The 12,975-nt window shown below is 30.5% G+C and overlaps 1 protein-coding gene across 1 annotated transcript in view; it reads right to left on the reverse strand.

The window, feature by feature from the left end:
* LOC142324572 (isotocin receptor-like) overlaps positions 1–12,975 on the reverse strand; it is a 413,886-nt gene that overhangs the window by 373,256 nt on the left and 27,655 nt on the right. The gene's annotated exons all lie outside the window — the stretch shown is intronic.

Here is a 12,975-nt window from a genome sequence, read left to right on the forward strand (position 1 = left end):
TATTTATTCTATTTTCATTTAAATAGTTACAATATTGTTCCAGTTAAAAATACGTTACAAATATTGTGGCATATGGAATCATACAGATGATATTGATCGGTATTCGAACCCAAAACCTTCCAGATAAAAGTCAGGAAAGTCCCTGTCATGGAGGTCATATGTGTTACAGCCTACAGTATTAGCCTAACCAGTAAAACCAACCTGCAAGTTTTTTTAATCTGTTTAGACATTTCTTAGCAAATTACAACTAACAAGTTAAAATAAACTGATAGATAGTAAAAATTAATTTTAATTTAAGATTTCATTAGAAAATAATTTTGACGTTCAGACAAACGATAGATATATGCTCTTATTAAAACACGTAACAGAAATACGTTTCAATATTTAATTTTCGTATTTAATCTTATTTCGTACGATTTATTAGTTTAACAAAAGATAAAAGGAATATACGTTTAGTATAATTGTGTTCTACGTGAAGCACAAACATGAAAGAGCGGTTACAGGTCACTGCTTTTTACGTTCACAATTAATTAAAAATTAATTTTTAGAAAATAGAGTGTAAATTAATTTCAACTAAGGTTTATGTATACAAATGATTCTTTGTATACAAGTAAGGTAAAAAAAATATATATATTTTTTGAGATATATGGGTCAAAGAGACTGAATCGGGAATCGATCCCAGCTTTGGCGCGTAGTCGATTGATTTACCAATTGAGCCTAGATGTTTACTTCATTTTATAAAATCACAATGGTTTTAATACCAGGTATAAAGTATAAAGTAAAAGCTTCATAAATTTAACAAACTTACGTTCCAAGTGGAAATTAATTTTTGCCGTGTAGTTAACATTTCTTAATTTACTGTTCTGGCGGTGACGCTGGATGTATTGTCTATGCGGCCGGCCTGTGGAGCGACGGTGGCTGTGCCACCCATCCTCGCCGATAAGTTGTTGGCAGATGGTCGGGTGCGTATAAAATGGGTGGCCTGCAGAGTAGTGCGACGATTTCTGGAGGACAGCTTCTTCCGCTGTTGGCGTCCGGGGTAAGGGGAAAAAGCGTTTGGTAGGCCGGACCGTACTGGCCACTGTTTTAATTGTGGAAAGGCTGGACACGTCATGAAGGACTGTCGCCGGGAGGCCAGATATTCTTCCTGTAATGTGCGTGCACACGTCTCTGGAGGCCAGGGTTGCAAATTTACCCATGCGGCATGAGGATCGGCTGCTGCTGCACCTGGATACCACGCGGTTCCGGTCTAGGACAGCCCCGTCCGGAGGGGTGGGATGCTCCGGCATCTCAATTTCGATGATCGGGTGGGGAATCCTTCCGGAGCCGCCGGGGGAAAAATTAAGACCGTAGTCCCGGTGGAGGATCCCTTTGGGGGTTCTCCATTGAGGCGAGGCAACGTAAAGACCGGTGTCCCGGTGAGGGTACCTTCTCGGCGGTCTCCTTATTTGAGGCATGGCAAGAACTACCCGAGTCCCGGCTGCCCTGGGTGGGGCCTTGGGAACGGGATAGCCGGACCCAGGGTTACTGTCCAGGTGGTTTGAGGCAATGGCACCCCCCCCCCCCAGAGCTGTTTCCATTTGAGTACGTGTCCGGTTCTGGGGGCAGGGCAAATAAAGAAAAAATAAAAATTTACTGTTCTACAATTTGGAGATGAGTTATTCTTTTACTCACTATATAGTGTTCTAATATATTTTTTTGCAACTTGTAAATTGAGATATATCATTAAAAAGTTTATTTTTAGTTTTTAAAAGTTTAGATTTTTTTTTATTCCGTATATATACGGAAACCCTCGTAGAAATGGAAACAGTTTAAGAATGTGTCCTACAAGTGAATGGAAAGAATGAAATGTCACGTAAACATGAGTCACAAAACGTATCGTTTTCGAGTTAAAATTTGCAAAAAATTTCGCATTGATCCAAGAATAAAATGAAGCCGTATTAAAATTTTTGTAAGTTCAACTAAGCGGTAAATTTAATAATTTCATATGGTCTTTTGATATGAGAAATTGAATAAAACAGGACCTACAACTGTACATCTAATAATTTCTGACAAAATTATGGTAAAACGCAAAAAAAAAAAAGAAGAAAATGGCAAAAATATAATTTTTTTGATTTAACATATAATAACTTCCTTAAAGTTTTTCCAGTTAAATTTTACATATATATTTATATACATGAGTATATTTCTTACACATATTCAAGAAATGTCTTACTTATACATCGGTAAATGGACAAAATTCGACGATTACTATAATATTTTTATTTTGAGGAGGAAGTTTCCTCTGGTGGCTCTGTTGTAAGTTTTCCAATAATTGAAGAAAAAGATTTATAGGGATGAAGAATTGATTGTATATATGAACGATTTAAAGTAATTTTTCTTTTATTTTTCACCGTTTTAGATTAGCATATTTAAAATGATACATAACGTTATGATATATTGGTAAATTTTTTGTGAAAATATCATGTTCAGTAAACTTGTGAAAAAAAAAACAAGATAAATTATTCTTCTACTTATACTGCCTTAGTTGCAATCTCCTCTTTTTTTCTCTGAATTCTGTTTTGTATGTCTTAAGTCGTAATTTAAGCTTTTTCCATTTTTATTAATAAGAATTTTTTTTTCTTTTGCCGGCAGCTGTATGTTTTTGTATTATTACCAAAGTTTAAGAATATAAATAACAAATTAAAAACATATAATCCTAAAAAAATTAAACCAACTTTATAAAAAATACCCTATTGTATCTTGTTTACTGGAATTTGAATAAATTGAAATTCAAATTAAATTAAACTGAAAATTAATTAATTGAATTGAATTAAATTGAAATTGAAATTCAGATTTCAAAAAGTAAACGTTTAAAACATACTTGATGAAGTATTATATATTATATTTTACTTTCTAGAGTGTTTTTTTAAGTCGGTTATAATTTTTTCTAAGTTTACTTCAATAAACTTTAAAAAAATAAATACTTAATAAGTATTAAAGATTTTAAAGTTATTTAGTCTTAAGTATATTGTTAAACATGATAATTTAACGGAGCTGCATAGCATAAATTATTGAAAAATTCAAATAAGATTGATAAAATAAATGTAGTATACATTAAGAATAAAAACATACTTTTTACAACAAAGAAGCAATATTCAAACCAACCTTTAAATTTTTTTATTTTTTTAACTTCCGGATTTACCGTTCTTCAGAGGATGAGATGAATGATTTGTAGCGTGTGTGAAAATGCCATTCCTGATCGGGATTCGAACCCGGGACCTCTGAATGAAAGGCCCAAACGCTACTATTCGCGCCAAGGAGGCCGGCAACCTTTACATTATGTTATTAAAAGTTCACTATAATATTTTTTTTATATTAATCTGTAACTATAAATCTACTTGTCCTGACTGATTCATCAACGCCCAATAAAAACTACTGAACATAAATTGATGAAAATTAGTGTACTTGGTTCTTTTTACGGTGTAAAATCTACACTAAGTTTTTGAAATTCCGAGTTTAAAAGGATAAAATGGATTTTGAATTTTTTTTAAATTTATTAATAACAAATGAAGTTATCAGCTTGATTTTTGGTGTGTGTAATTTTCACATAAATATCAAATTTATAGATTTTATTAAATTTTACCTTGAAACGGGTGAAAATGGTAAAAAATAAAATTGAATGATTGTAAATTTTCTCAATTTCCGACTATACTAAACGAGATATTCACTAGAGTGGAGCTTGCAGATACTTTCAGATAAATATCTATAAACCATTTTGTGTGTTTTTTTGATTTCGATTTTTTAAGAGTTGTGACGGTGTACGACGCGGCGGCTAAACCAACACGCCACTGTTGCTGAATGTACGACGCGACTCTCTGCACGAGCCTCCAGTTTCTTTACCAAAAGACGTAAAATAAGTCATTAAAATAAAATGAAAAACGAAGTACGGTCACCTTCTAGTACCCGTACTTAAACGGGTAATACAAGTTTAAAAACTCTGAATGGTACAGTCGTAGCTGATAATTTTTGTTAAAATTATTAAAAGGGTAGAATGATGAAGGTCTTGACTCTCATCTTTCCACGATTATTTTGATTATAGACAACCTTTCCCATCAAAAGTTGGTCTGTGTATCGAGTTGTTAATAATATAACAGATCGATTATTTCATTCTTTCGACCGACTCTAACATAATTTTTTTTCCTTTTAAATAACCAGTAAGGCGGCAAACTTCCCACAGTAAGTTATCTTCCCCACTGTTTTAAGAAATTATTATATTATTTCTCTTTCTGTTAAAACAATATTATATACATTTTTTGTCCCTTAAAGAGCAGCAAGTTTATCGGAATAATTATTACATTGATAAACCACTTTTATCAATGTTGAAAAAATTAGCTGATCAGCACATAAAACTGTATTCAATTAATTTTTTTCCAGTATATTCTTTTGTTATCTTCTTCCTTCTTGCCTTAAGGGAATCGTGAAAACAGAATTCCCTTATTGAAAATGAATGAAAGTAGTTCTTTGTTTATTTTTATTAGTTTGCATTTGTCCTCATTTTTAGCCAAGTTGAAAATGATTGTTTTGACGTTTCATGATTTTGGTGTGACTTAATTAGTCTGAAGCTTCTCAGTTTGTTCAATTAATTTCTTCTGTGCTTCTTTTTTCAACAAACATTATGGAACTGATCCAGTCTTTACAAAATTTCCGTCTTTATATCGTCTCTATAATATAATCACAGGAATATTATTATGCTCGGTCTTAATAATATTTTTATTTGTCTGTATATTATTTTAAAAACTCCCTTTCTCATTGACAAGAGATAAAAAAATGATTTTATTTAATCCTTAAATTACTGTCACAGTCCCTTGTTATTTTTCGAAGGTTGGGTGAAATTTAAAAAAGAACGGATTTATAAAGGCATTAGAACTATGAAATAATTCAAGGTAGTCTAGGATTCTGTCTTACAATAGCAGTGCGGCGTCTGTGTCAATATGTCTCTGTAAAATCGCCGTAAAAAACCCTTATCTTATTATTTGTTCTATTTTTCTTTTAAAATAAAAATCTGTTGTGGGCAACACATAACCTCCTTGTACGCCTATTAAATTACATTTACACATATTTTTAAAATGAAAAGTACATAAAATTTTATTTCATTCATAACTTCTAATTTTTATTTTTATTTTTATTGTTATTATTGAATTATTATTTATTGTTTTTTGTTTTTTTTTTTTACACTCAGACGTTAATTATTATTAGTAAAACAGTATATTTAAATTAAAAAAAAAGTTAATAAAAAAGAGATGAAGTCTGATTCGAACCGATGTGCCTTCTCCTAAGATCCAAATATTTCATTAATTAAAGTTTAATTTGGCTATAACTCTGAAACCAAAGAAAATAAGTACGCTTAACACTTATGATATATCGTTGAAAAGCTCTCAATAAAGGCTTATTACTGCAGTTAAGAAAACGTTCAAAAGCCAAATAATTTTAATTTTGCGCTTTTTTGGACACTTTTGGTTCAGTCGATTGCAATCAAAAGGGAGGTGCACAACTAGATTTTACAACAGTCCTAAATACAAAATTTCAACATCCTACGGGTAATCCTTTTTGAGTTAAGCGAGATACATACATGTGTGTGTATATACATACACACACATACGTACGTACAGACGTCACGCTGAAACTGGTCAAAATGGATTCAGGGATAATCAAAATGTATATTTCCGTTGAAATCTGGAAACCGAAATTTTATAAATATTTTATAAATACTTACTTTACATCGTACAAGGAAGTAATAATTAGGTCTTGCGAACTGAAAAATTATTTTTAATAAATTCGGTACACATATTTCATCTTGAATATAATATAATTTAAATGAAGTACTTGGTTTTAAATTTTAAAAGTTCTGATAATGTTAAAATTCAATCACTTATATCTTTTAAAATATATTTTCTTTTATGCAAGCAAAAATGTTATTAATCCATCATGAATAAAATAGATTTTTTAAAATAATGGAGTTACTCATAAATTATGAGTGAATCAATACTCAAATTCTCTAAAATAAAAAAATAAAAAAATAATAAATTGTTATAAAATGATTTTGTTCTAGTTTTCGTCTCCTTAACAAGATTTTCTTTTTAATGAAATTGGAAAATGTGTGACGTTTACTTAGCTAAATAATTTAAAACGGTTTATTAATAATTCGATACGACATAGTATCAGAACTCATTTTATTGTTAACAAACTGTCTCTTGTAAACTATAATTGAATTACCTTTTTTTATAAATTTATGGTGGAGCGATGAACGTTTTTTTCTTATGCTAATGTAAAGTTCATGGCACTATAGTACTAAAGAGCCTTATTTTGTATAATCAACGTAATTTGTATTTAAATTTTCGTAAAGTTACAATAAAAGGCATGTTGAAACATATATATATATATTATATGCATACACTAGTATGCATATATTATATTATGAAATTATTCGTATTCTGAAAATAACATTGTTTACAGGTCTATAACAAAGTATTGTAAAAAACAAAAAGAGAGAGAGAGAAAGAAACACATTGATTATAATTAATATCCAGTAATCTTATATAAACATACTCAAAATCAGACATCTTTAACTACTCATCTGACATCCTAAATATTTTACACATACACAAACAAAACAACCCAGAGAAAAGTTATATTTTCATTCAGAATACACATCTATCTAACGTGCAAAGAGAGAAAAATGAAGAAATGATATTCAAAGCATATATTTTCAGCCAGTTTTCCTCGAGCGTCAGCCGGATTTCCGTCAAAAATTATCTTACGGTGGTAGTTCTACATTACACATTTTACTTATTTATTTCTTTTTTTTTATACTATAAAAATGAATTTCCTTTCTGGCACACAGCAAAGTTTAAAGTTGTACTTATATTTGCTTCATGCATGAAAGGTTTATTTTAAAGTAAAGGAACTGATCTTATAAACTTAGTTTTTCACAATAAGAGATTGTGTTAAAAAATATGTTAAAAAAACATTATAAAATAACTAATTTCATTTTATAAAAGCTTTATAGGATATGATCTGATTTGATTTTTATTTTGTTACAACAATAATATTATGTTTAATAAGTAGACTGTAACATTTAGAAGTATTACATATAAATAACTATTTTACAGCAGAATTAATTTTTACAGTGTAACCTGGTGGATACTAAATCATTTAGAATTGTAATATAAATCAAACATTACAAAATTTTAAAAATAAAAGAAAAGCTTTTTTCATATTTTTTTTTTGTTTAGAATTTTATTATCAAATTATTTACAGTATAATAAAGAAAAGACCTGGATAAATATTATGATTGCAATCATTTAGTTATATTTTCACTGATGTTGTTTGATCTTCCAAGAAAATTTGCCTAAAATAAAAAAAAGCTGTTTATAGAACCTTATTGAATAATTTAACGGTAATGTTGGTATTTAAATCCTGTTTGAAGTTATGAAGGCTCTCTTTCTGAGGGTATGTGTATGTGAGTGAGTGAGTGAGTGAGAGAGAGTGAGAGAAGAGAGAGAGAGAGTGAGTGTGTGTGTGTGTGAATGTGTGTATAAATAAAGATACTTTAGGAGATTGTGTTGGGAGTGTAGCAGAACAATCAATTTCATTTTGTCTCAGCGCCGCTGTTTGCGGTGACGTGCACTCCCAACAGTAGGTTACATTTTCGTTTGGCTTTACATAGCAGCAGATTATTTGAATGTTTAATCGAATCAGTTAGTCTTGTACTTGAACACATAAGTTTATTTAACATCAGTTTAAGTACATCTATTTTCTTATTAAAAAGAAATGTGTTATTTTACATTGTAATTTTATAGAATGTAACGAGGCAAAAATTAATTTAACATAAAATATAACAAATTCTAATTCTGATCTTGAAAAAATAATTTCAGAAATTGATATAAAACTCTGAATTTATTAATAAAATAATTCCAAAAAACAATTCGGTTATAACACAAATTTGGTTAATATTGGTTTATAACAACTATTATTATTATTTTCCCCCAATGACCATCCCCTACTGCATTTTTACGTTATTGTGCAACACTTATTTGCAGTCGTAATGTGGCTTGATGCCTTTTGTATTCTGTACCAATCTTGTAGCCTAAGTATATTTCTTAAGCTTTAAGAAATATACTGATTTTTCTGTTTCTTTGTCTTCCTTATCTATTTTTACCTTGTTGCTCTTTCCAGAACCAAATTTACCAGCTCTTGATGCCTTAACATACATTCCTTTAGCTTTTACCTCTTTTATACAAAATCCTGTTGTTTATCTTAAACCTTTCTTTTATATATATATTTTATCAATCAAAATAATTTTAACATTCTGCTATAGTACCAAATAAAATAAAATAAAAGATTTATTTTTTCTTTCTTATTTTATTTTTTCCTTTAATATTTGCTGCACTAAAGACTTTTATACAATCAGACTCCTTTTACATAAAACGTTCTCATTGTTTTTTTGTATCTTCTATAATTCGAATATCCTTTATAATTTTACTAAATATCTTAAAAATTTCTGTTCTGTTTTAAATTTAAACAAAATGTATTTTATCTTAATAAAATTTAATATTTTTGATAATGTGTTTAAAAAGAATATCTCCTTCTAAAATAATTTTAATAATTTTCTTCTTTATTAAGATATCTAACGCCTCATTTCTGTCGCAAATCAAATTGAATATCATAACGTACAATGTGTTTATGCCACCAAGTGTTAAATAAGATAATGTAGAAGATGTTGGTACGATTGAACCTGGAGTTGGGATAGCTGTTTATTATCTGCACATTCGAGAATTGCCGGTCTGTGTCGAGTATTGGCTTTTGAACAAGACAGCGTAATCGTGTGTTGCTTGTTAAAATGCGGTAAATGTGTATTAATGATGGAAACTTATTTAGAGACGAAATATCATATTGTCTGTCGGCAAAGTTTAGAAATTTTGAAAGGAAGTAGCAGTGAAAAGTGTTATTAAGAAGTTATTTAAAAAATTTCGTGAAACAGGTCGGTGTTAAACCATAAACGTACCCGACATAGGTCAGCTTTAACGACGAAGGTCAAACAGGAAATTAAAGCGGCAGTTACAAGATTTCCTCATAAATCTTTGCTAAAACTAAGCCGGGAAAGGTACATTTCAATAGGTTCAGACCACACTGCAGCGAGAAAAATTCTGAAATGTTTTCCGTATTGAATGCAGGTTTTCCATAAGTTAACTAATGCTGATTATGCTAAAAGGGTTCACTATTTTTAATAGGTCAAGAACTTCATTAGAGGGAACATTGGATTTTTATATCAAGTGTTTTTCACAGATTGTAGTTCTCGGAACTACCGGATCTCGGGTACTAAAAACCCGCACATTTTCTTAGAATTTCCCCTACATTCACCAAAAAGAGACGTATGATGTGCGGTTTCAAGGCGACGAATAATAGGACCCCCCTTTTTTTTTTTTTGAAAAAATTGTGGATACTGCTATCTACCAAGAAATTATCCAATAGTTCATAGCTTTATTGCAAGAGAATGAACGTGACTGCTCGTTGAAATAGAACAGTTCCACTGCCATACAGTTCGCTCTACCAAGGAGATGCTAGAGGATTTTTTTAGTAGAAGAATATCATTTCTAAAGGAATGTGGGCACCAAGATTCCCTAATCTGACTAATCCACACTTCTTTCTGTGTGGTTACGTAAAAGAGATTGTTTAAAGGAGCAATCCACACATCTTGCAGGAATCGAAGACAAACTCTACCAATGCCATCCAGGAAATACGGAGGATATAGCAAACAAGAATAGCCAGGAACATGATGAAACCTGTTGACAAGTGCATAGAAGTGTATGGGGATAATTTTCAACATATTTTTTAAATTCTTATGTAACTGTTTTAGAACAGTATTAACTGTTCTTTATGTATTTTCAGTTTACCAATAAACTGTTATTTATAGACTAAACTAAGTTAATTGATCTATTTAAACTGAAAATCCTGCATTTGTTAATTTTTCTAGTTCTAGTCAAAATAGTATAACCAAATATGAACATTTTTATTTTTTTTATTTTTACTTATATATTATTTTATTTTATTATATTTATTTTTTTAATTTCATTGTTTTTACTTATAATTTATTTGACTCTTTCTTTACGTCTATACTTTGGTTTACCTTTCTTCGTTTTTTATTCTTATTACATGTAACTGTTATAATAATAATCTTAATAAACGGTAATAATAATTATTGATTATACAATAATTACAATTAAAGACCATCTCTTTATTTTTCAATCAATGTACTTTTTAATGTCTTTTAACTTTTTATGTCATTCTTCTTTATCGAATGGTATATGAATAAAAAAAACTGTATTAAGAAAAATAAACCATCATTGTAGATTAAAATAGTGAACAGAAGAAAAAAATGATTTTGAGAAATATGTGCAGGTAAAGCTAAGAAGAGGATTTATGGAGTATTATTATGATAATAAAAGAAGAAAAGATAATAAAAGTGGATGACCTGAGGGAAATAAAATGAGGAGACAGCGGAAATGTTGAAAGGTTTTCAGACTAAATTAATGCCAGTTACGTGCTCGTAGTGGACGTGCTAGCAGATAAGATGAAATCATGCACTCTGGAAACTAATAATTTTTGGAAAGATTTGCAACTAAATTTACGTTTTTATTACTTTCAGTTATCCTATTTTCAAACTTCTGTTAGTCTAACTACGAGTAAATTTTTTTTTTATACGACTTTGTATTATTAAAATTTGTAAAAGAAAAACTTGTAATAGAGATTTTAACTTATTATTCTCATAAGTTAAGTAACAAATAAATAACACATTAATTATCTATCATTAGATATTGATAATGTAACCCGATGTTTGACCTCAATCCTGCAGAAAGTAGCAAGGCTTCAACACCAAAGGGGAGATATAAGGAACGGGAAGGCACAGAGATCCAAGGGAGGCAATGGATCTTGTAACTATTAAAACACGGTTTAGGAGAAAGTGGCAATGTTATAAGAATCCTATAGATAAAAAACAGCTTTGAACAGCTGCTCGTAGGTTGTTCAATATTTTGAACAGCCCGATTCCTCTGTTCCTTCCTATAAAGCCTCTTTCATCAATAGAAATTTCGTATAAGGAAGAAACTGGCTTTAAAGGAGGCTTCAGGTTTTTAGTTATTTACCCAAAAAATGCAACTTATTTTTCCGTTTGAAGCTATCTTTTACATAAAATACCTATTTAATGGCATTATTCGCACGATATATTTTCCGTTGGAGTGGAAATTGTCACAGATAGTGGTGGTCTCGAAATTGGGTAAACCAGTGCACAAAGATTCTTCGTACTTTGTGCTTCGACTATAAGCCTATTTGCCTGTAAAATCTTTAAGAGACTCTCAACAAAAGTTGTGACCTACTATACTGAGAGAACATGTTATTCCTGACAGTCATGTTCGCTTCCGAAGTGGTTATTCTACCGTTGAACAGACCGACAAGATTTGTTAATGTCATCAGCAGGTGTTTGGATGGGAATGAATATTGTTCAGCAACCTTTTTCGAAGCCCAACAGGCTTTCGGCAAGTTCTGGTTGTCTGGTATACTTTATAAGATAAAATGAAGCTTGTCTCAACCATTTTACTTGATCTTACTAGGCTACCTGGGTGGTAATTTTTTCCGGGTTAAATATAATCAAAAGTTTTCGAAGTTGTTTTATATTCGGTCAAGTGTTCCTCATGGCTCAGTTTTGGTACCGATTTTGTACTCTTATCTTCACCTTTCAACTTCCGACGATGACACTGTTGATTTGCTTGCTGATGACACGGTAATCTTGGCGGTTGAAGATGGCCCAACGCTAGCTTTGGATAAACTACAATCTAAGTTGCATCGAATCAACGAGTGGCTTGCTAACTGAAAGATTAAAGTTTAATTCGGCAAATTAGTTAAGTCATGTAACGTTTACAATGAGGAAAGAGGACTGCGCACAAGTCCAACTGGATGACACTTATCCCCGCATGCTGATCATTTACGGTATCTAAGGTTTACATCTGGATCGTCGTCTGACGGAAACATCATGTGAAAGTAAAAAGGAAGCAGCTGAAGATTAAGTTTAAATAGATATCCTGGTTGCTGGACAGGACGTCTCAGTTGTCATTTTCTAACAAACAGTTAAATGTACTTCTGAAGCCGGTATGGTCGTGTAGTATCTAGTTTTGGGAAACATCATACAAAAGCAACATTGATTATTTGATTAAGCGGTTCTAGAATAAATTAATTAGATGGATATCAGAGGCGCCATGGTTTGTAAAGAACAACGAGATCTATGAGTGTTTCGAGTTGCCGTATATTCAAGAGGAGATCAACAATTCAGTTTGAAATGTAAATTACGGCTGAACAACCATCTTAATGCTTTCTTGTTGTGAAGTTAATAGATAATAGCGAGGGTATTAGATGATTGAAACGACTCCATGTCTTGAATCTGTGAGACAATGTGTAGAAAGTTTTTCCTTAGTATTATTGTTCTTCGTCTAATCATTTTATCTTAAAGTTTTTTCATTATGTCTTGTGCTATTAAACATATTGTCCTTTTTAATTTTATTATATTTTGTTATGTTATTCATATTTCCATTTTTAATTTTTCTCACTATTTGTTATTTTTCATAGAAGTAACGTATAAGATCGCTTATATGTATTCTTTTGAGAAGTTTCAATGGATACGTTTTTACCTAATTATTTTCTCATTCTAACTACTTATAGTTTTTATATATGAAACTGATTATAAATAAAACGATGAAGCAAAAATACAAAATAATTACGTATAGTATAAATAAATTAGTAGTTTATTTTGTAATGAGATTATCCCTTTTTGCTGTATGTGTTATTTCCTTTAAAAATTTTTAACCAACATTGTTATCGAAAACGATTCAAAATAATTTAATGTATCACATACCTTCTCATTTAATATCTAATTTTTCAGGAAAT

This window comes from Lycorma delicatula, chromosome 5 (assembly GCF_047948215.1).
Source record: "Lycorma delicatula isolate Av1 chromosome 5, ASM4794821v1, whole genome shotgun sequence".
In the NCBI taxonomy this organism is placed as follows: domain Eukaryota; kingdom Metazoa; phylum Arthropoda; class Insecta; order Hemiptera; family Fulgoridae; genus Lycorma; species Lycorma delicatula.